Source organism: Leopardus geoffroyi, chromosome A3 (genome assembly GCF_018350155.1).
Source record: "Leopardus geoffroyi isolate Oge1 chromosome A3, O.geoffroyi_Oge1_pat1.0, whole genome shotgun sequence".
Taxonomy (NCBI): domain Eukaryota; kingdom Metazoa; phylum Chordata; class Mammalia; order Carnivora; family Felidae; genus Leopardus; species Leopardus geoffroyi.
The window spans coordinates 95,536,210-95,557,804 of NC_059336.1; the positions used below are offsets into that span (position 1 = coordinate 95,536,210).

Below are 21,595 nucleotides of genomic sequence, written 5' to 3' on the forward strand. Positions count from 1 at the left end.
CTTGAGAGCTATAACAGAACGCTGGGTCTCCTTGTCATTTTGTAAAGTAAGTTATTTTGAAGGAAGAAAATTTAAGGAAACTTCTTATAAAATACTGCAATACCAGAATAGTTTTTATGTTCAGAGTTTTAAAATCCTAGACAGTATTCATGACTCCCAATTTGCGGAAAAGAAAATTGAGATGAGAAAATTTTGGTAGCTGGCTCAAGGTGGCCTGGTAGCTGGTGACAGGGCAGGACTCCTCATTTCTGATTCAGGATTTTGTACTGTCCCAGACAGACAATTCTGCTATATTGGTTTGATATTTCCAATTATTCTTTGGCAGTCAGCTTCAAACTGTGAAGGGGAAAAAAGAAACCTTAAAAATTATTTTTGTTCCGAGAGAGTCTATATGACTGCCAGCTCAGCGAGATGTGTTACTTCCAGGCATAGAAGCGAACTTACCTTTTAACTACATGCTACTGACCATCCAGCTGCTTTGTAAGGAAATTAGGTCCTTGGGAGCTTTTAGGGTAGAAGATGTTGATGCCATAGAACCTTAGATTATAACAACTTGAAGTGGAGATCCCCCTACTAAGCCCTTCAGTTCAGAAACGAAACCACACCCACAGTGATACAGTGCCCTCCCCTCAGGTCCCACTGCATTACACCAAGCCCAGTTCTGGGGTTCCTCCTTATGCTACTTCAAGCCATTTTCCTGTGTAAAGGAAGACTGGTAGGTGTATCTACTGGGAGATGCGTTTCAGGCATTTACCTTCCCACTTTACATAATACCTCAGAAGAATCTTTTGTTAACAGCTAAACAGCACTGTAATTCTCATAGTTCATGCAACCGACCTCTTCTTTCAGCTTGTGCCTTTTGCTCTTTTTCTTTAAAATGCCTCCAAAGCTCTAAAGTATTGCAATGGTGTTTGTAAAGAATCTGCTGAGAAGCATCATGACCCTGCATTTGTGCAAAATTATAAGCCAGACTCTTACATTAGGAATGCAGTCCTGTTAACCAAGCTCATTGCCACCCAAGCGTGGCTCATCACTCTTCAGCACACACTGTATTTTGTGGTATGTAGTCAGGTTGCCTTGCTGGGCTCCCCTGTCACGTATTGCAGCAAGTTCCTCATGCAGGGCAGAGTCTGTGAGCCAACCTGCCTCACCGGGTATGATCGATAAAAAGAGGGGCTTATGACATCCTGGACTTAGAACAGTGTATGGCACCTGTTGCCCGGTATATATTTTGCATTAAATAAATGAACATCGAAACCTTGCTTTTGCAAGGTTTTGAATCTCCAAATTTGAGTCAATAGCATCTAAGCCCCCCTGACTAAGCCATTAGTACTTTGCTTCTTTTCAAGTGTCAGGGAGTCTCCTGGATTCTCTCAGCGTGTCAAGGCATATTTTAGTCGCTTGGATACCAGCATGCTGTTAAGATAGTGGGTCCGTATCACTGATTCCTAATGATTCCGAGAGATTCAGAGCCATTTCTAGCCATCAGCCTGTGAGCCTATCTCTCGACTTCCTAGAATCAAGACAATCGCTTTGCCCACGCAAATTACTTCTCCCCTTGTCACCATGGCAACACATTTGCTCTCTTGCCCACCCCACCCTGTTTGCAATCAGCACAGAGCCATTGGCTTAATAAGGCCTGACAAACTTAAACAATGGGGATTTCTTGCCTAGAGCCAAGATCTTTATTCATTCATAGTGACCAGAACTATGTGTTGCTGCCTTGCTGACACCGCTTGGCATTTAGGAAAAAATTTCCCACCATGATTCATCTCTACTACCTATTCTCAGCTCATCTCTTCCAAATGTCAATCGGCCAATCAATTGATTAATCAGGGGAAGAAATTAAACTACTAGGATACTCAACCAGAAAGTGATGTTTTGTCTCTCTACACCAGGATTTCTCAGCCTTGGCCAGTCCACGTGGTTGGGGGAGGGGTGGAGTGAGCAAGGAAGAGCCATGCTGGGAAAGGGCACTGCCTCTGTCCCTCCAGTTGAAACACATTGTATACTTGCTTCTGCCCTGCCCTGCTGGCCTCTTGCCTATGACTCCCCTGCACAGGCCCCCTCCATAACCTCACTGAACTCAGTTATACCTCTTCAGGTGCCACCTTGTTGGACACTGGGAAGAGACGTGGATCAAGACCTGAGGGCTCCTTGGGCTGGGCTCTCACCATAGTTGGATAAAGGCAGACACAACTGGAGGGGTCCCTGCAAATTATGGCTGATGTGTCAGAGGGTCTGATGGCAACTTTGCTACCTCTAGGCCTCTCAGCTCAGGACTGAAAGAGAACGCTGTATCCTGAGCAGAAGCAGCTGCTTCTGGGCAAAGCAGTCAATGTTTTCCATTTCTTAGAAGATAAACTCTAAACCCCATGGCTCAGCCCCCAGCTGCCTACCTCTCCCGCCCATCTCTTCTTACCACTGTCCGCCTATAACCCTCCATCATGGCTGTAAGGAGTCATGTGTTGCTTACTCACTTTCTTTTTCATGCCTCCAGGCTTTTGTTCTCCCGTCCCAATAACCTGGAATGCTCTCCCCTCTTCTATTCCTATACATTCTCAAAACATACCCTAAACGTCCAAAAATAAGATACTGGATAAATGAATTTTAACATGTGGTAGATGCTATGGTATGCTGCTGCTGCTTCTCCCCTTCAGGGTCAAGGCACATATCTCCTCAGCTGTCAGGAGTGTTGGCTATTGAATATTCACATCTGAGTCCCTCTGCTGTGATAGCCTTGGGTTGAAAGAATCGGCCTTGCCCAAGTTTACATCGGCCCGCATCCAATGATCATATCACACAAAGGTACAGCGGCATGACCCCTGTGCCCCTATCTGGGGCTACTGTGAAGGGCCATCCTAGCTGAACTCCCTATGGGATGGGCCAGGGCCTCCACGGCAGCTGCATCACATTCCAAGCTTTCCCTCTGCCCAGTCCTTCATCCCTTACTCCCTCACAGACAACCTGCGAAGTGCCCTCCCCAGCAGAACTCCAGCCTGTAAACCTCTGTCTCAGAGTCTGCTTCCCAGGTAAGCCTAAGACATGGCAAACCTAGGATGAAATAATATGTAATCATTAAAAAATTTAAGTTACGTATTATAGAATATTTAATGACATAGGAAACTGTTCAAGTTAATGAAGGAAATACAAAAACAAGAGGCAAAACTGGGCATGCATTCCATTCCTGATTATGTAAGAATGTACATGACCCAAAGAGAAAACCAGAGCAGAAAGGAAAAAAAAATATATATCTTTTAGAAAGAATTCCTCCTAAAGCAGAGCTAAAATAGTGTCTACCTCTGGAATTTTGTTTCCATTTTCTGTTCATTTTAAATATTCTACAATGAGCAAGTAATTATTAGGAAACCTAATGAGTTCATTTAATAGTAAAATGAAGTAATGTTATGAAACAACTCCCTGGAACACAAAACACAAAAACAATAGTCTTCTTAACCCACCTTCTGAGGACAAATGAAAAACTTAAGCATCCATGGTCTCTCTGTGTGCTTCCTTCTCTCATCCCTGCCCCTGCCCAGTCCGTGGCACTGACCCTTTTCTTTTTTGTGTATCTCTGTCCCTATATGTACATATCTATCATTACCCTTAACCACAGGGTGTTGCAAATATTTTAATTTATCTCTTGTATTACGTTGAGAGTTGCATGAGGGCAGAAGATCATGTCCCCGTGTCTCAGACATGACCTCTACACTGTAAACAGTATATTTTACTGAACGAGTAAATGAGTGAATGAACCAGCATTTGAAGTGGAGACTTGAAGAGTCAAGAATTTGACTGGCGTAGGGACAGACTACTGAAAGTGAGGGAAAAGATGTAGAGCGAAACGTTGAGAGCCTAATTAATGTTTTCAGATTGTGTCAGAATAGGAGACTATGAAATGGGAACCCCTCAGCCTGTTTGTGCTTCTCTGTTCTGTGGTTTACCGAGAAACTTTGGAAAAAGCTGACTTTGCCGCTGTGGCTTTGAGCATTTCAAGATAAACATCACCTTGGTTTCAAAAAGAAAATGATGCGTGTTATTTTCAACTTTACAATGCTTATTTTCTAAAATCATTCTTTAAAAAAATAAAGCTAATGTTCTTTGTGGAATATTTTTGAATTCATGATGAATTTTGGAAAATTGAATTTGAGCCTTTCTGGCCGTATTTTCTACCCTTTAATACTTAGTAAAAAATACTTAAATTTTTCTCAATTTATGTAAAATTTGCTTACATAAAATTCACTTTATTTAAAAAAAAATTTTTTTACATTTATTTATTTTTGAGAGTCAGAGTGAGACAAAGTGAGAATGGGGGAGAGGCAGAGAGAGAGGGAGACAGTGGGTCAGAAGCAGGCTCCAGGCTCTGAGCTGTCAGCACAGAGCCCGACACGGGGCTCGAACCCACAGGCCGTGAGATCATGAGCTGAGTCGAAGTCGGACACTCAACCGACTGAGCCACCCAGGCGCCCCACACCACTTTACTTTAAAGTGCACAGTTCAGTGAGTATTGCCTTTTTACCCTGAGTTTGGCTTTTCTCTTCGAGTAGCAATTAGCTGGTGTCCCTGCAAAGGTACTAGATGTTTCTATTGAGGTGACCTTGCAATAATTGGGTAATTGATACCTTAATTCAAAGACCTCACTCCATTTTCCCCTGGCCCCCTATTACTAGAGAATATGGATCAGATTTGTTAGTGGTACACAGAAGAATCTTCTTGGACTGGTCTCATAGTATTCTGCTTTTCTCAGCTTCTTCTCCTCTTGTGCACTGTGAGCCCAAGACATACTCAAATATTTGTACTTCCTCAGGTGAGCCACATTCTGTCATGCTTTGCGTGCCTTTCTTTCTCTTTTTGGCAGATGCCTACACATCTTTCCCTGAGACAAAGTCCAGGCATTATGACTGATACTTGTGAAACCTCCATCCTCCCAAAGCAGAGTTGTGGGGTGACACTCTTTCCCCTTGTCCTCCCCCTCCTCTGCCTTCTTTCTCCTCCTTTCCCTCTTCTGTTCTTTAGGCAACTTCATATGCCCTCAGTTCAAACATTTTTCCTATTGGTTTGCAACCTTCAATTCATTGTTGTTTCCTAATAAGATTGTGAATGCTTTGAGAGTAGGGTTTGTTTACTTATCTCTCCTATTCAGTGATCTTGACATATAGTATGTGATCAAAAACAAGTTATTGATCTTTAAAAAATAAAGCTAATGTTCTTTGTGGAATATTTCCAAAATAATTTTGTCAAGTTATTGCCAAAAAAGGCTCTAATAATATTTAGGAATCTTTGGCAGACAGGTAAAGAACTTTGGTGGAATGTGCCTCTGTGCACCCGTTATGTGGATGTCTACAGTTAGGACTGTACTTGATGAACAGGTTTTGGTTTGGAGTCATGGGAGGAATAGGAAGTCAGAATGCTTACATCTCTGGAAATTTTCTGAAATTCCTTAGAGAAAGATACCAACTATTAGATACATATCATGACAATATGTATTTTACAGCATTGATAAACCTGAACATTCACTCCTGTCTGTTTTATTCTTGTTTCTCTTGAGCTTCAACACTGAATTTGTATTTGTAACACCTGCTGTTACCATCCCGGGATAATAGACTATTTAACATTTGATCATTTACAAAATATGCAATTCACACTCTATTCATTCCTAGTTATTTGGTATGGATCTCTTCTGAGGGCTCTCGAGGAATCATCGTGTAGTTTAGACTATATGACCACAGCTGAGGGCAACCAAACCAGTATATGAACTACAAAGAAAGAGAGTTGTTACAATTATTGGAAACATAAAGCAATAGTGAAATGTGTGGAACTAGGGAGGGATCAGGAGAGAAAAGAAGGGAGGAGGTGGGAGAGGAAGAAACCCAATAAAACCATAATTGTCTTAATGTCCAGTGCCCTAATCTAGCAAGCAGAACCTTCTCCATTCTAAGCTGGCATGTGCACTGACCTCTCTAGTAAAACATGATGACTGGGTTATCAATGCTCATGTGCATAACAGTCATCTGGGGATGATTGTTTAAAATGATGGATTTCTGAAACAAAATCATTGTCTTAAAGACCTATCTGTATTCCCATGTTCATTGTCACATTACTCATGATAGCCCAGTTATAGAAACAACCTAAGTATTCATCTATAGAAGAATAGATAAAATGTGATATACACATACACACACTGAATTATTACTCAGATTTTGAAAATAAGGAAATCCTGCCATTGGTGGCAACATGGATGAACCTGGAGGGCATTATGCTAAGTGAAATAAGCCAGATAAAGAAAGACAAATGTTGCATGGCATCATTTATGTGAGGAATCCAAAAAAAAAAAAAAAAAATGGAAATCATAGAAATACTAGAGTGGCACTCACAGGGGCTCACAGGTAGGGGAAACAGGGAAAGATTTGTAAAAGGGTACAAACTTTCAGTTATAAGATGAAAAAATAAAATGATAGATTCCTGACCATGATCTCAATTTCTGATTTAGTTTCTCTGAGGTGGTCCTAAGAAGTTGCTTTTTTAACAAGGCCAAGATGATTCTGTTAGAGGTGGTCTAATCAATGAGAAACAATACAGAACCATCTCTTAGCCTTATTACTGTATTAGCATTTTTGCTAAAACAACACTCATGCCTTGGCTCATTTTTTATTGCTGATTGACAGTTTGCTTTGGGCTCAACTGGATGATTTTTTTTCACTCGTGTTGCCTGGACTCACTCAAAAAGCTCCTGTCAGCTGGTGGCTCAGCTGGAGCTGAAAAGTCAAAGTTGGCCTCTGCACATGACTAGTGTTTGGCAGGCTATCAGCCAAGGTCACCTCATTTCTCCTCCATGCAGCCTAGCATCAGTTTCTTCATAGGGTGGTCTCAAGATTCCCAGCAGCAAGAGAGGACAAGCCCCAAAGTGCAAGCATTTTTCAAGAGTCTCTGGTTATGTCATATTTTCTAATGAACCATTGGCCAAAGGAAGTCACATGGCAACATCGAGATTTGAGGGGAAGAGAAGTAAACTCCATCTCCTAATGGGAAGCTGGACAAAGTCTCATTGCAAGGGATAGAAGAATAATCAGGGCCACTTTTGCTTACAATAGTCCACCATGCTTACTATTTCAATAAACTAGCACGTTAAGATTGTTGATGAAGAAAGGTGTATAAAGGACTTATATTTTAAAATATAAATTAGTACAAATGCAAGTCTGCATTCCAAATGAAAGCTCTCCTACTGACTTGCATCCCAGATTGTTTTTTTTAAGATCGGCTTAATGCCCAGCACTGAGCCCAACATGGAGCTTAAACTAACGACCCTGGGATCAAGATGTGAGCTGACATTAAGAGTCTGACTCTTAACTGACTGAGCTACCCAGGCACCCCTCTCCTGACATTTTTGTGTAAGAAATTAGTGGACTGATACCTTATGTGATCAGACTGTCATAGTCTTGGATAGACCCATGGAAATTTGTAGTTCTTGTTAATGTTATTTGCCATGAATGGCTTGGGGGTTTTGGCGGGGGGGGCAGGGGAAAGTACCATAGCTTTAGAAATCTGGGGAAAATTAGTTAAGGGGAGGCAGATGGCAATCTTTTGCTTCATGGCTTTTCTTTGGAGAGTAGATAATATAGTGGTAAAGATCATAATACCTGCCCATTTAGATCCCAATATTAGGTCTGCCATTCTTGAATTGTTTACCTTCAGCAAATGAATGAATTCACCTGTCCATATTTAATAGGGCATGATAGGGTAAGATTTAATTTTTTTAATGTTTGTTTATTTTTGAGAGAGAGAGAAAGTAGGGGAGGGGCAGAGAGAGAGGGAGACACAGAATCTGAAATAGGCTCCAGGCTCTGACCTGTTAGCAGAGCCCGTTGTGGGGCTAGAACTCATGAACTGTGAGATCATGACCTGAGCCAAAGTTGAACACTCAACCAGCTGAGCCACTCAGATGCCCTGATAGGGTAAGATTTAAATAAAATGATGTATGCCATAGAGCTCACAAAGCATTAGCTGTCATCCTCATCTTCGTTTTCATTCCAGAAAAAAATAAATGTTGCCGACCTGTCATAGCTCTGTTTGTCCACCTGAGGAATGGGCAGTTGCCTATAGGATCTAAATTCATAAAACTCCCTCCCCCAAATAACTTCCAAATCCTCCACATAACTTAAAGATTGGCTAAAGCCATGTGTTTCTTGAGGATAAGAGAGAATGACTATGCCTGAACTTGTTCCTATTCTCTGCAGAGGCATAGTGACTAGTATCCCCACTTTGATTTAAGGGAAAAGCTATTGTAGCTAGTCTGCATGATGGCCTCCAATAATCCTTGCCTTATGATAGCCAGGCTCTTGTGTAAAATTCCTCTTGCATGAATGGAGCTGATCTGTGTAACCAAAAGGATAGAATGGAAATGAAACATGATTTCTGAGGTTAAGACTTAAAAGCCATTGCAGCTTCCACCTTACTCTCTTGGATCATTCACTCTCGGGAAAGCCAGCTGCCTGGTCATGAAGCTACTGAAGAAAACATATGGAGACGTCCATGTGTCAAGAACCCGAGGCCTCTTATTGAGAGCAAGTACAAACCTGCCAACCCTGTGAGTGAGCCTACTTGGAAGTGGACACTCCAGCTACACTCAAGCCTTGAGATGACTACAGCCTCCTGAGGGACCACAAGCCGCAAGGACTCAGCTTGGCTGCTCTCCAGTTTCTGACCCACAGAAACTGTGAGAGATAGTAAATGTTTGTTGTTGCCCCAAGCCTGTAGGTTCCAGGGTGATTTGTTATGCAACAATAGACAGCTAATACAGCTGTTTTGGTGTGGGGAGGGAGGGCAGGCATAGAAGCACTGGCTTGATGGAAAGACAGAGAAAGAGAAGGGAGAAAGATTCAGAAGGCAGAAGCTGAGGATTACCAAAGAGAGCCTCACAATGCTGCTTGCAGGCATAGTCCTGGAGGCCATTTTCTGGAAGAGAAGCCACAGAATTGAGTGTGCTAAGTGCTTTGAAGTACCTAGAGACCCCGCAGGGAATGGCACTAGGTAACTGGGAGGTCATGCTTTTCCTCTTTATCATCTTGGCCATTAACTAGAGCAAAGCTCTTTGTGGGAAACATGCAAATTGCTGAAAATGGAGTTGAACTTCCTCCGTCTCTCTTTAACTGGAAATATAATTGCAACTCCTTGCACATTGCTGTGATTTTTTTCTAATCCTGTCACGCTTTGTTGGCTCGCTGCTTTTCATCTTACTGTTTATTAAAATAGCCCACGTCGTCTTTGATGCTGAAAGCACAAGTATATGATTGGAGGCTATTGCCAAATTACAATTCATTTTTATTTGATACTGAGGTTTTTGACTATTCATTTTAAACTTTTTTTTTTTAAACTTTGGAGTTGGGGAGTGGGAGTTGGGGAAAGGAGACCAAAGGAAATGGTGAATGGCCAGTCAGTACCCTCTCCTAGGTTCAGAAATCTGGCAGTTGTTATCAAAGCATCACCATCAACATCTCTCATGTTCTTCTATGAGACGTAGTCCCTATGCCCTTAGCTAGTGGCAGGTAGAATGAGCCAGAATTCGTGGAGTGATGGATGATTTAGCCACAGGCTTGTTTAACCCTTTGGAGCTATGAGTAAGCCTATTCTAACTTGCTCTGACTTTCCAGTAAAATTGAGATGGGCACTCCAGTCCTTCAAATAAGGCAGTTTTGTATTTAAGTCTACTCTACAACCGATGGTGTGATGCCCAGGCAGAAATACTTCCTGGGTATTTTCCAAGAGTATCCTATATAAGGGGATTGTGTCTGGGGAATGTATTAGTTTCCTGTGCTTCTGTAACGAATTACCACACACTTGATTCCTTAAAGTAACAAAAATTTATTCCTTAATAGTTTGAGAGTCTAGAAATCCAAAATCAGTTTCAGTGTGCCAAAATCTAGATATCAGCCTGCTTATACTCTTTCTAAATGTTCTAGGCGACGGTCTGTTCCTCATCTCTTCACCTCTGGTGGCTGCTGGCATTCTTTGTCCAGATCACTCTCTGTCCCCATGGTCACATTGCCCTCTCCTTTCTGTCTGTCTTTGTTGCCTCTTCCTTCCTCTGCCTTCCTTATAAGAATACATGTGATTGCTTTTAGGGCCCAACCAGATAATACAGGATAAGCCCCCTATGTCAAAATCCTTAACTTAATCATATCTGCAAAGACTCTTTTTCCAAATAACGTAATGTTTTCAGGTTCGAGGGATTAGGATCCGATAGCTTTGGAGGCCATTATTCAACCTACTACAAGGAACTTCACATCATTTCATCCCCAACCTTGAACCTTTCTGTATAGCACTTTTGTATTTTCCTCATTGCTACTGTGATCCAGCTGGTGGTGAGTCACAGAAAGGAAAAATGGACCCCACCTTCTTTGAAAAACTATAGGACCAAACACATTAGATGGAAGAATTGTAACAAGCGGGGACAGTGAGATGGTAAATAATATTCTGGTGAAAAGTACCACCCCCCAATTTTGTGCTTTCAATTGTAAAATCCTGCTCTGTTGAATGCCTTCCTTTGAAAGCATCTCTAAGTTTTTACTTTGAAATATAGATTTGGTTACTCATTCAGAAATTGCCACCTCACATGTTGCAATCAAGACCTTGTCTGTCGTTGTTGCCCACTACAAAGTTTTATTAACCCTGGAGAGAATTTACTGCTCTGCTCCCGCTGTGGGCTTCCTGCCATGGTGTGTGAACCTGAGATGAAAACCACTTGATGTATGGTTGGCAGGTAATAGACTTCTCTCACCCAGACTGATAAGTCATTGCTGGCCCTTCCATTCAATAACTCTGAGCAGGGTCCCAGCTTGCACTTAGTCTGGGAGATGAGAGACTGGGATGGAGGGAAGGGAAGATTCTTTTCTCAAATGCTGCTCAGGCTTATACATACTACTTGGTAGTAGATGGGAACAATGGCAGGGGTCGTGGGGCTGGTTGTTGAATGATTGAACACTTAGTCTCAAAGGTGGTAGTCCATGTGAGCTGTGATTTAGAAATAGGACAAAGGGATTCTTGGATTTAGGCAAAACTTCCAAATGAAAATAGTGAAGTGAGGCTCCTGCAAAGCAAAGTTTTATATGTGTGTGTGTGTGTGTGTGTGTGTGTGTGTGTGTGTGTGTATGAGAGAGAGAGAGAGACAGAGAAAGAGAAAGAGAGAGACAGACTAAGACTTAGGAGAAAAGGAAGAGTTCCAAATGCCCTGGCAAGGGAATCTAATGTATTGGCAGATTTTGATCCTTTTCCAAGGCATGCAATGCTTCTTAAACTGAAGTCTATAGAGAGACACAGAGGGCTTCACATATTCTCAATTAGAGAAACTCTGACTTAAAGTATAGTGCAGAACCTTAGCCTGGTATCTTAATCTCTCCCTAATCTAGCTCCATCTGGCTGTCTTATAAGAGCCTACTTTTCATTCCTCCCACCGTTTTTCCAGGCAAATTGGACTAGTCAGAATTCCCCAGACTTCTCACATTGGCGACTGCACAGATCACATTCCTCCTCTAAAATGTCATTCTACCTTTCCCTTCTCTTCCCATGGCCCCTCACCCACAGCATCCCCCTAACAGAGTTTCAAGCTCTGCTTCCCCTCTGCCAGGTACCAGGTTCCTGGGCACTCAAGCTCACTTTTCCCCAGAATTTCTGCAGTGTGTAAGCTTTGAAAAGTGCCTTCTTGGGTATCCTACTGCTCTGTATTGTTTATTTTATTTGTCTTCTCTTTTGGGTAGCATATTTGGCTCTAAGATTTTGTGTCTCTTCTCCTATGACACATCTCTCAAAACCCAGAATGCTTATTGTAAATAAACAAAAAGTATCCCCAAGATGATAGATGCTATTGGGAACCCACTCATCTCTTTTCTATCAATCTAAAACTCTGGCACAATGCTGGCCCCACCCCTTCCTGCTAAAATTGCCTGTGACCACCATGTTATTGGGGGCTGATATGGGGAGTAGGGGGGGAGAAGAGATAGTGAAGAGAGAGAATCTGTGAGGAAATAGGAAGGGTAAGGGGCCAGAGAGGAGCTTGTGGTGGGAGGGCTTCAAGAAAATACTTCCAAGAACAGCAGAGCTCGATGTTCACTTGGATCTTATTGTAAAACATCCTCCAACTCAGCATCAAACCTCCAGTTATGTCTGTTGCACAAATGTGTTGTATGAGTATATTTTTATGTAGAAATGAAGGCAAAAAGACTGATTTTCATATTTGAATCAATTGAAGTGAAGCAATCATGAGTAGAAGCCAGAAGCTTCCTACAAAGGTAAAAATCACATCGTAAGCACTGAAAATATTTGTAGAAATGTGGGTTGGTGATATGATATTGCAGCCAGCATTCTCTAGACCTCCTGGAGATAAGAGACCTAAGGTGACATTTTCAGAGATCCAAGGGATTTGGGAGCTAAACGAAGGAAAAAAGACATGACCACAAGGTGGCAGCAGCACACACTGGCCTGGTTGGGCTCTCCAAGGACAGGCTTGCCTGGGCATGTCCCTCAGGGCAGGCATTTGTTCAGAGGCTAATGCCTGGAGGCAGCAAGTATGAAGAGGAGGAGGGCATGGGACCTTTGAGAAAAAGAGGGATCTAAGTAATGTGGCTCAACAGCATGGGGGAGTCTCTGGGTCAGAAAGCTGTGAAGGGCATGGGGTGCTTGGCTGGCCCCTTTGTTTTTTGTTTGTTTTTTTTTTTGGTTTTTGTTTTGTTTTTATATGAAATTTATTGTCAAATTGGCTTCCATACAAGACCCAGTGCTCATCCCAACTGGTGCCCTCCTCAGTGCCCACCACCCACCCTCCCATCCCTCCCACCTCCCATCAACCCTCAATTTATTCTCAGTTTTTAAGAGTCTCTTATGGTTTGGCTCCCTCCCTCTCTAACTTTTTTTTTTTCCTTCCCCTCCCCCATGGTCTTCTGTTAAGTTTCTCAGGATCCACATAAGAGTGAAAACATGGCATCTGTCTTTCTCTGCCTGACTTATTTCACTTAGCATAACACTCTCCAGTTCCATCCACATTGCTACAAAATGCCATATTTCATTCTTTCTCATCGCCGTATTATTCTATGCCATTCTTCTCATTGCCAATAGTATTCCATTGTGTATATAAACCACAATTTCTTTATCCATTTGTCAGTTGATGGACATTTAGGCTCTTTCCATAATTTGGCTGTTGTTGAAAGTGCTGCTATAAACATTGGGGTACAAGTGCCCCTATGCCTCAGTACTCCTGTATCCCTTGGGTAAATTCCTAGCAGTGCTATTGCTGGGTCATAGGGTACATCTATTTTTAATTTTTGAAGAACCTCCACACTGTTTTCCAGAATGGCTGCACTACTTTGGAAGACCATGTGATTCTTGATCTTGGGGTTGTGAGTTTGAGCCTCATGGTGGGTGTAGAGATTACTTTAAAAAAAAAAAAAAACACTTAAAAAGAGGGGCACCTGGTTGGCTCTGTCGGTTGAGGGTCCATCCAGCCCTTGATTTCTGCTCAGGATCCCAGGATCGTGGAATCAAGCCCGGTGTCTGCCTTGTCAGGCTCTGCACTAATCTTACAGCCTGCTTGGGATTCTCTGTCTCTCTCCCTTTGCCTCCACCTACCCCTCCCCCCCAACTTGTGCTTTATCTCTCTCTAAACAAAAACAAAACAAAAAACACTTAGAGAAAGCTCTGAAGGGCAGCAGTAGCTTGGGGTCTTTATAGCCCTGGACTTATTTTATCTATGCTACAGATGTTGAGTGCAGCTTCAGGGGAATGCAAAGTAGGCAATCTCTAAGGAGCTAAAAATCTGCTTATTAAAATAATTTTATGTGTAAAAATGTGTCTCAGCCTATAGTAAAAAATTATACATCCTAGGAGTCAATACACAGAGGGCATCTTTGGTTTATATAATAGGCATCTCACACATATACACTCTTACAGGATGGGAGTCATGCCATATATGGTGTTTTGTAGCTTTCACAATAATCTATTAAGCATTTCTCAATGTCACTAAAATTTCTTCTAAAACATTATATTTAATAGCTTCTTGTCATCATGAGCTTTTCCTATGATTTACCACAACCCCGGTTCAAATGTTTTTCTGCAGGTAGCCTAATGTTTTTAACGTCACCCTACAGATCTGTAGTGATGGAACCCAGAGATCTTTTCCCCCAAACCTGGTTTGGATTCTTAGCTCTACTGAGTCAGTGGTTGAGCTGGGGAATCATCAAATGATTTTTGAGAATAATGTTAGGAAGAGGAGATTTCATCCAGATTAAAAAATATTTATTTACACAATTATTTATTTGGTATGTATTTAACAATGTGATTAATGGGCTAAGCTTGCAGATAACATTTTGGTCAAAAAACAATTGTGCTCATTAAGGAAGCATATTATGCAAAGAGCACTCCATCATATGGGGCCCCTAAAGAAAACTTGTTTTGAGGTAAATAACAGACCCCATCTCATTAATTACAGGTATCAACCATACCAAATCACCATGCACAAAGTACTTAAACAGATAGTAGCTTGATGATGAATGGCATTTCCCGTTTCAAATGATGTAAGTAAAATGCTATTTAAAATCTTGACATTCTCTTGCAAAGAGTAGGTGAGCTCGAGAAGGTGGCATAATGACAATATGACTCCCACATTCCTCATTGTGTGTCTGTGTGCATGTGTGGAGTGTGGTGGAGGAGCCTTTGAACAGCACGGTGTGTTCTAAGAGCAGAATGAGATCAAACAACCTGCCTCCTGCACTTCTGAGGCAGTTGCACTGTGCAGGACGTGGCCTTTGGCTTCTTCCGCCTCTGTGACCACCTGTGCAATAAAGGCTGCTTGATTCTAAAGGTCTGGGGGCGGGGGGAAAAGGAAACAAGATGAGGTTTATTGAATAATCAGTGGCAAGCGGTTTATGAGATGCTCATCATGTGGAATCCCCAAAATAATCTTGTAAATTGTGTGTCTCCAATGTTCACATTAGATACCATGCCTCACACATATTTTACCAGATATCTACTAGATCCTGGCTGAACCATACATGAACCTAGATCTGAAGTCCTTGCAAAAATCTGTGCTATTGCTATAAGATTGTATAGAGAATGTCATTTTCCAGGAGAGTCCGTCAAAACCACTGTGTCCTTGATTCTTTTCCACCATCTCATCTATATACCTTTCCTTTTCTCTCTCTCTTTTTGGTTTTGCACTTCTGTCTCCTTCATTCTGCTCCTTGCCTGCCCTATGAGGTTACTGAGGTAGGTACATAAACATACATATGCTTTTCCTGTATTTTCCATATATCTCTGCTCCTAAAATGCCCATTTTGTACCATCCAAGATAGTAACTAGTGTTAATGATGAGAGTTACCTATGGCTCCGTGTTACCGATGGATAATACCATCCTACAGTTTCTACCAAAGGAGTAATGTCTAATGGTAGATATCTCGACAACATGCAGGTAGATAAAGCTGGGTGACTTCTGATATGCACTTTGTCTCGGCTCAGAGTATAACAGTTGAGAGCGAGAGTTTTGGAGTCACTTGGATCTAAACTCTGGTCTGGACTTCCCAACTTACTCCCCTTTTCACTTTTGGCCATTTACTTTACTCTCTCTGTCTCATTTTCCTCCAGGGAAAAATGAAGGTGATAATAGTGTTTACCTCCTAAGCTTGTATAGGATTAAATGACATACTACATACAACTTCCTTAGCAAAGTGTATATGACACCGACCTCTCAAGAAATTGACTACTATAAAAATAATATGTACAAACTATTTTCTGCTGGATCTACCTGTATGTTAGGCCAACATTCTAAACATTCTAAACAACATTCTAAACATACTGTACAGTGTTTACTCATCACCAATTATGTACATTGTATGGCTGGAGACACTATAAGGAAAAGGGCCCTAGGTAGTTTCAGTACTTTGCTTCCCATTTGCTTATGGCTTACTTAGTAACAATAAGAAATAGATACAAGAATTTACGTGTTTCCTTATTATGTCTGTCTTTCTGATAAGAAATTATCAAGCCTTCATTTAAAATGACATCATTTTTGCAAATGGCATATTGTATAAAGGGTTAGTATCCAAAATCTATAAAGAACTTATCAAGCTCAACACTCAAAAAAAAAACCCAAATAATCCAGTGAAGAAATGGGCAGAAGACACAAATAGACACTTTCCAAAGAACCTCCAAAATCCAAATGGCTAACAAACATATGAAAAAATGCTCAACATCACTCATTATCAGTTAAATACAAATCAAAACCATGATGAGATACCACCTCACACCTGTAAGAATGGCTAAAATTAACGACTCAGGAAACAACAGATGTTGGCGAGGATGCGGAGAAAGGGGGACCCTTTTGCACTGTTGATGGGAATGCAAACTGGTTCAGCCACTCTGCAAAACAGTGTGGAGGCTCCTCACAAAATTAAAAATAGAACTACCCTATGACCTAGCAATACCTAGCACTACTAGGTATTTATCCAAAGGGTACAGGAGTGCCTATTAAAAGGGGCACGTGCACCCCAATGTTTATATAGCACTATCAACAATAGCCAAATTATGGAAAGAGCCTGAATGTCCACTGACTGATGAATAAAGAAGATGTGGTACATATATATGATGGATTATAACTTGGTGATGAAAATTAAATCTTGACTTTTACAATGTGGATAGAACTAGAGTGTATTATGCTAAGCAAAATAAGTCAGTCAAAGAAAGACAAATATCATATGATTTCACTCCTGTGGAATTTAGGAAACAAAGCAGATGAACATGGGGAAGGGAAGCAAAAATAAGACAAAAACAGAGAGGGAAGCAAACCATAAGAGACTCTTAAATACAAAGAACAAAAAGAGTTGCTGGAGGGGAGATGGGTGGGGGGGATGGGCTAAATGGGTGATGGACATTAAGGAGGGCACTTGTTGGGATTGAGCACTGGATATTACATGTAAGTGGTGAAAGTGGGTTCTGCTCCTGAAATCAATACTACACTGTGTGTTAACTAACTTGAATTTAAAGAAATAAATTTTAAAAAATAACATAAAATGACATCAGTGCCACAAAGTACTCCCCATCCTTAAAAAGGAAATCAGCCAGTATTTACTGAGGACCTCTTCAGTACTCAGGCCTATGCCAATCTAGGGAATAGAGGTGGGCTCCCAGGAAACCATGAGTTTTCTTTTCCTCAACATAACTGTGAACTTCTCAGCCTTAAACTGAATTCTAAGTCACATTCTTTTATTATGTTTTTTTCTCTAAATACATGTTCTCTGTGGACTTGTCCACTTGGATCTCACTTTGTCCCTACCTTTCATCATTTGTGTCTTGAGTCCTATTTATGTTGGCATCCTGCTCAATAGCCAAAGAGTCTTACAACCAAGTTAACATTCTCTCCTAAGGGAAGTATACAACTCCTCTAGGTTCTAGAATTCACAACAGGAATAGGAATTCACAATAGGAAACAGTTGCTAAGGGATGCTTTAAAAAATTAGAGATCTACTAAAATGGCTAAAATTAAAAAGCTTGATGATGCCAAGTGTTAGAAAAGACAGAGAATAACAGAATAAATGCTCATACATTTCTGAAGAGACATGTAAAATTGTACAGCCACCTCAGAAAACAGTTTGGCAGTTTCTTTGTTAACATATACTTACCATACAACCCAACAGTGATACTTCCAGTATTTTACTCAAGTGAAATGAAAACTATGTTGATACAAATACTTATATATTAATTTTCATATCATCTTTATATATAGTAGCTCCAAACTGGAAACAACCTATATGTCTGTCAACAAATATGCATGATATGTGCATCTGATGGAATACTATTCAGTGTGCCTGGATGGCTCAGTCAGTTGAGGGTCCAACTATTGATTTTGGCTCAGGTCATGATCCCAGGGTCTTGGGATCGACTCCCATGCTGAGCATGGAGCCTACTTAAGATTCTCTCTCTCTCTCTCTCTCTCTCTCTGTCTCTCTCTCTCTCTCTCCCTCCCTCCCTCCTCTCTCCCTCTCTCTCCCTCTGCCCCTCCCCCTCACTTTCTCTCTCTGTCTCTCTCAAAAAAACCACAAAAACAACTAAACAGATGAATCTCAGCATTCTGCTGAGCTACACAAGCCCACCTCAGAATGCATACTGTATGATTCTATGTAAAGAAGATTATTAAAAAAAAACAAAAAACAAATGAAAATATAGTGACAGAAGTTAAATTAGTGATTGTCTGGCAGCAAGAATGAGAGGAGCATGGAGGTGGAGCGCAAGGGAAGGTTTTGGGTGATGGAAACAGTCTGTATCCTGATTATGATGGTAGTTACAAAGGCATATAAAATTTTCAAAACTCTTTGAATGTACAGTTAAAATGAATGCTTGCTTAACACAGTATATATCTTATATCTTATATTTTATATATAAAATGATGATTTAAAAATGATGATTGAAGGGGTGCCTGGGTGGCTCAGTCGGTTAAGTGTCCGACTTCAGCTCAGGTCATGATCTCACAGTTTGTGAGTTCGAGCCCCGCGTGGGGCTCTGTGCTGACAGCTTGGAACCTGCTTCAGATTCTGTCTCCTTCTCTCTCAGCCCCTCCCCGACTTGTGCTCTGTCTCTATCAAAAATAAATAAATGTAAAAAATAAAATAAAAATTAAAAAAATTTAAAAATGATGATTGAGGGGTGCCTGGGTGGCTCAGTCGGTTAAGCGTCCAACTTCAGCTCAGGTCACGATCTCGCGGTCCGTGAGTTCGAGCCCCGCGTCCGGTTCTGGGCTGATGGCTTGGAGCCTGGAGCCTGCTTCCGATTCTGTGTCTCCCTCTCTGCCCCTCTCCCGTTCATGCTCTCTCTCTGTCTCAAAAATAAATAAAACGTTAAAAAAAATTAAAAATGATGATTGAAATAATAAAAGGTAGGGAGAGATTTCAGTTGTCACAAAACAAAGATACCCGGAGACATAACTGCATTGCACGTGAATCTATTCAGTGTTAAATAGACATACTTTTTCATTCACTCTTTTATTCAACCATCTATTAAGCACTGACTAGAATCTAGGTCAAGTGTTGGGTACACAGCCTACAGAGATCAAAGACAACTTTGTAACCACAACACATTTAGTTTTGACAAATAGACTAACTGGAAAATGGCTGCCATGTAGGGGTTCAACTGGGAGGACCATTGAAGGTCCTTGGGATGGGGCGAGGTTTGATCTGAGTATTGGGAAGAGAAGGAGTATAGATGCTCTAGGTCAAGGGAACAGCAGGTGCAGAGCCATGACAGGATGGTTCCTGTGTCTAAAGTGAAGAATGCAGATGTGTGGAAGGTGGCCAGTGAGGAGCAGAAAAGTGAGTGTGGGTCTTGTGATGAAGGACGTTGTGTTTTGGCCTATTTTCTGTTGGGTGTAAATGAAGGATTTTAGGCAGGAGAATGGCATGAATTAATTATAGTTTAGAACAGTCATGCTAGCCTCAGTGTAGTGTATCAATTAAAGGGGTCAAGAATGAGCAGGGAGACCAGTTAGGGAATTGCTAAAATAATGGAGTAGTGGTGGCAGGAATGAGTCAGTGGGACATTTTGGGGGTTGGTCCTGGCTGGCTCTTTGTAATATCTAGCAAACATCTTCCGGCTCCATGTGGTGTTGCCTTTTTATTTTGTTTGCTTTTCGTTTTTAGTGTGTGTTTTGTTTTGCCAGGGGCATTTGGTGCTTATCCTTATCCCGTGTGCTTTGTGAAGCCTGTCCTATCTTCCATGTTTCTCCTTTCCTTTTATCTTGTCCTAGACACAAGCTAAGGGAATGGCATGGTTTTCTTTAAGTTTTACAAGAACTGTGAGTCCTATTTGATTTCTCCTCTGAAAGGAGCACTGCCAGGGATGATCTCCCTCTCTGATGCAAAGAAATTACGATTCAGTCGCTGCCTTCAAGAACATTTACAACGGAAAGTATACTTGAGGCACTGTGTGGCTCAGTTGGTTAAGTATCCAACTCTTGATTTTGGTTCAGGTCATGATCTCATAGTTGTGAGATTGAGCCCCACATAGAGCTTAGTGCTGGCTTCCACACGCTGACCATGGAGCCTGCTTACAATTCTCTCTCTCTCTCTCTCTCTCTCTCTCTCTCTCTCTCTGCCCCTCTTACCCCATCAAAATAAGTAATGTTTTTAAAAAGTATACTTTCTCAATTAACCAATATTTACTGAGCGTCTGCTCTGTGTCCCATGCTGTCTGAGGTGCTGGTGAGTGTGCTAGTTGGCTTGATGGATTATCCAAAAACTCCCCTGCAGCCACACCCTACTCCCCACCACATGATTATTGTTCTTTGTACAAAGGTCTATGGAGATTCTTGAAAATATAAAAGATAGTGTCTGCTCCCACCTGACACATATTTTTGAAGAGAAGAAAACATGGCTACGATGTAAGGCAAAATGGGAAAAGCAATGTAAAAGAGGGAGGAGGAGATCGGTGAAGTATTATAAGGAGAGTGCTCACCCAGGCAAGGGTGGTGTGGCTGGTATGGCTGTTCCATGCAGAGGAAAAAAAAAAAAATCTCCTGGAGGCCATGTGAGCACCTCCAATGAGCTAGAAACTCTGTCATGTGCTGGGAATACCAAGTTGAAGAGCAGGCCCTGCCTGCAGAAAGTCCTTTTCTTGTGGAATCAGAGTTTGCCTAAAATAATTTCAGAAGAGCCCTGCATGTCATTGAGCCTTTGTAAGTTCAACGCTCCATGTTAGCCTGGAAGTTCCAGTGTGGCGGCCCGATCGGTCAGCTTCTTGCACATCCTGTCTCCAATGTATTGAACGTGGTGGCATTGTAGAAGGTGATGTTAGAATAGGCAAAGTTTTCTTGGACATAATTCAGAAAACATGAACTGTAAAAGGCGTTCAGGGCTTCCCCACTTGGAGCGAACATGTGTGGAGATCCCTGCAGATACATCATTCCTTTGGAAACCTGGTTCCTTCATTCACCTTTTATCCCTCCTGTTGGCAACATCTTAAACTCACAGTCCTGACCTAGTGAACTTTGTTGTAAAAGCAGGAACTAAATATCCACATTGAAGACAAATCAGATACAAAGCTCCGTGTGTTTCTGAAGTCTAATTTCTGGTATATATCAAGATGTCATATAATTAAAAACTTCTAAAGTCAGGACACGACAGTCTAGAGAAAACACACTGTCAGAAAGAAACCACTCAGAGGCTCACACATCCTCCCGCTACACAAATAGAAACACCTGCCACATTGCAGATACATGGGACATATTTCGTGTGTGTGGGACCAGTAACACAAATACCGTTTAGAGGAGGGAAGCAATAAAAACAGTACATTAATATTTTAAATGTTGGTAAAAAAGCATAGCTGGGTGAGGAGTAAATGCTTAAGAACTTCCCCTTAATAAAAACGACATTCTCGGTTATATGACCCACAGCAAATCGGCTTCAGCTGCATTTTTATTTAGCAATTTGTGTTTGGTGTTTTCTCTTGGAGATGCTCCCCTATTGCATTTTATGGCATGCTTTACATAAATTGCAAGGAGGATTGGGGTGTAAAGCTGTCAATTCCCAGCAGCTCATAAACTAATGAATTTAAATTTTAAATGGGAGAT

General features: G+C 41.4%; 1 protein-coding gene and 1 long non-coding RNA gene across 6 annotated transcripts in view; one reads left to right on the top strand and one right to left on the bottom strand.

Moving 5' to 3' along the window:
* Positions 1-21,595, top strand: part of CTNNA2 (catenin alpha 2) — a 1,108,364-nt gene that overhangs the window by 532,142 nt on the left and 554,627 nt on the right. The gene's annotated exons all lie outside the window — the stretch shown is intronic.
* Positions 14,264-17,911, bottom strand: LOC123581031. Its single transcript, XR_006703565.1, has 2 exons — positions 17,312-17,911; positions 14,264-14,839 (listed from the first exon to the last, which is right to left on the bottom strand). It is a non-coding gene; the product is annotated as an uncharacterized LOC123581031 (long non-coding RNA).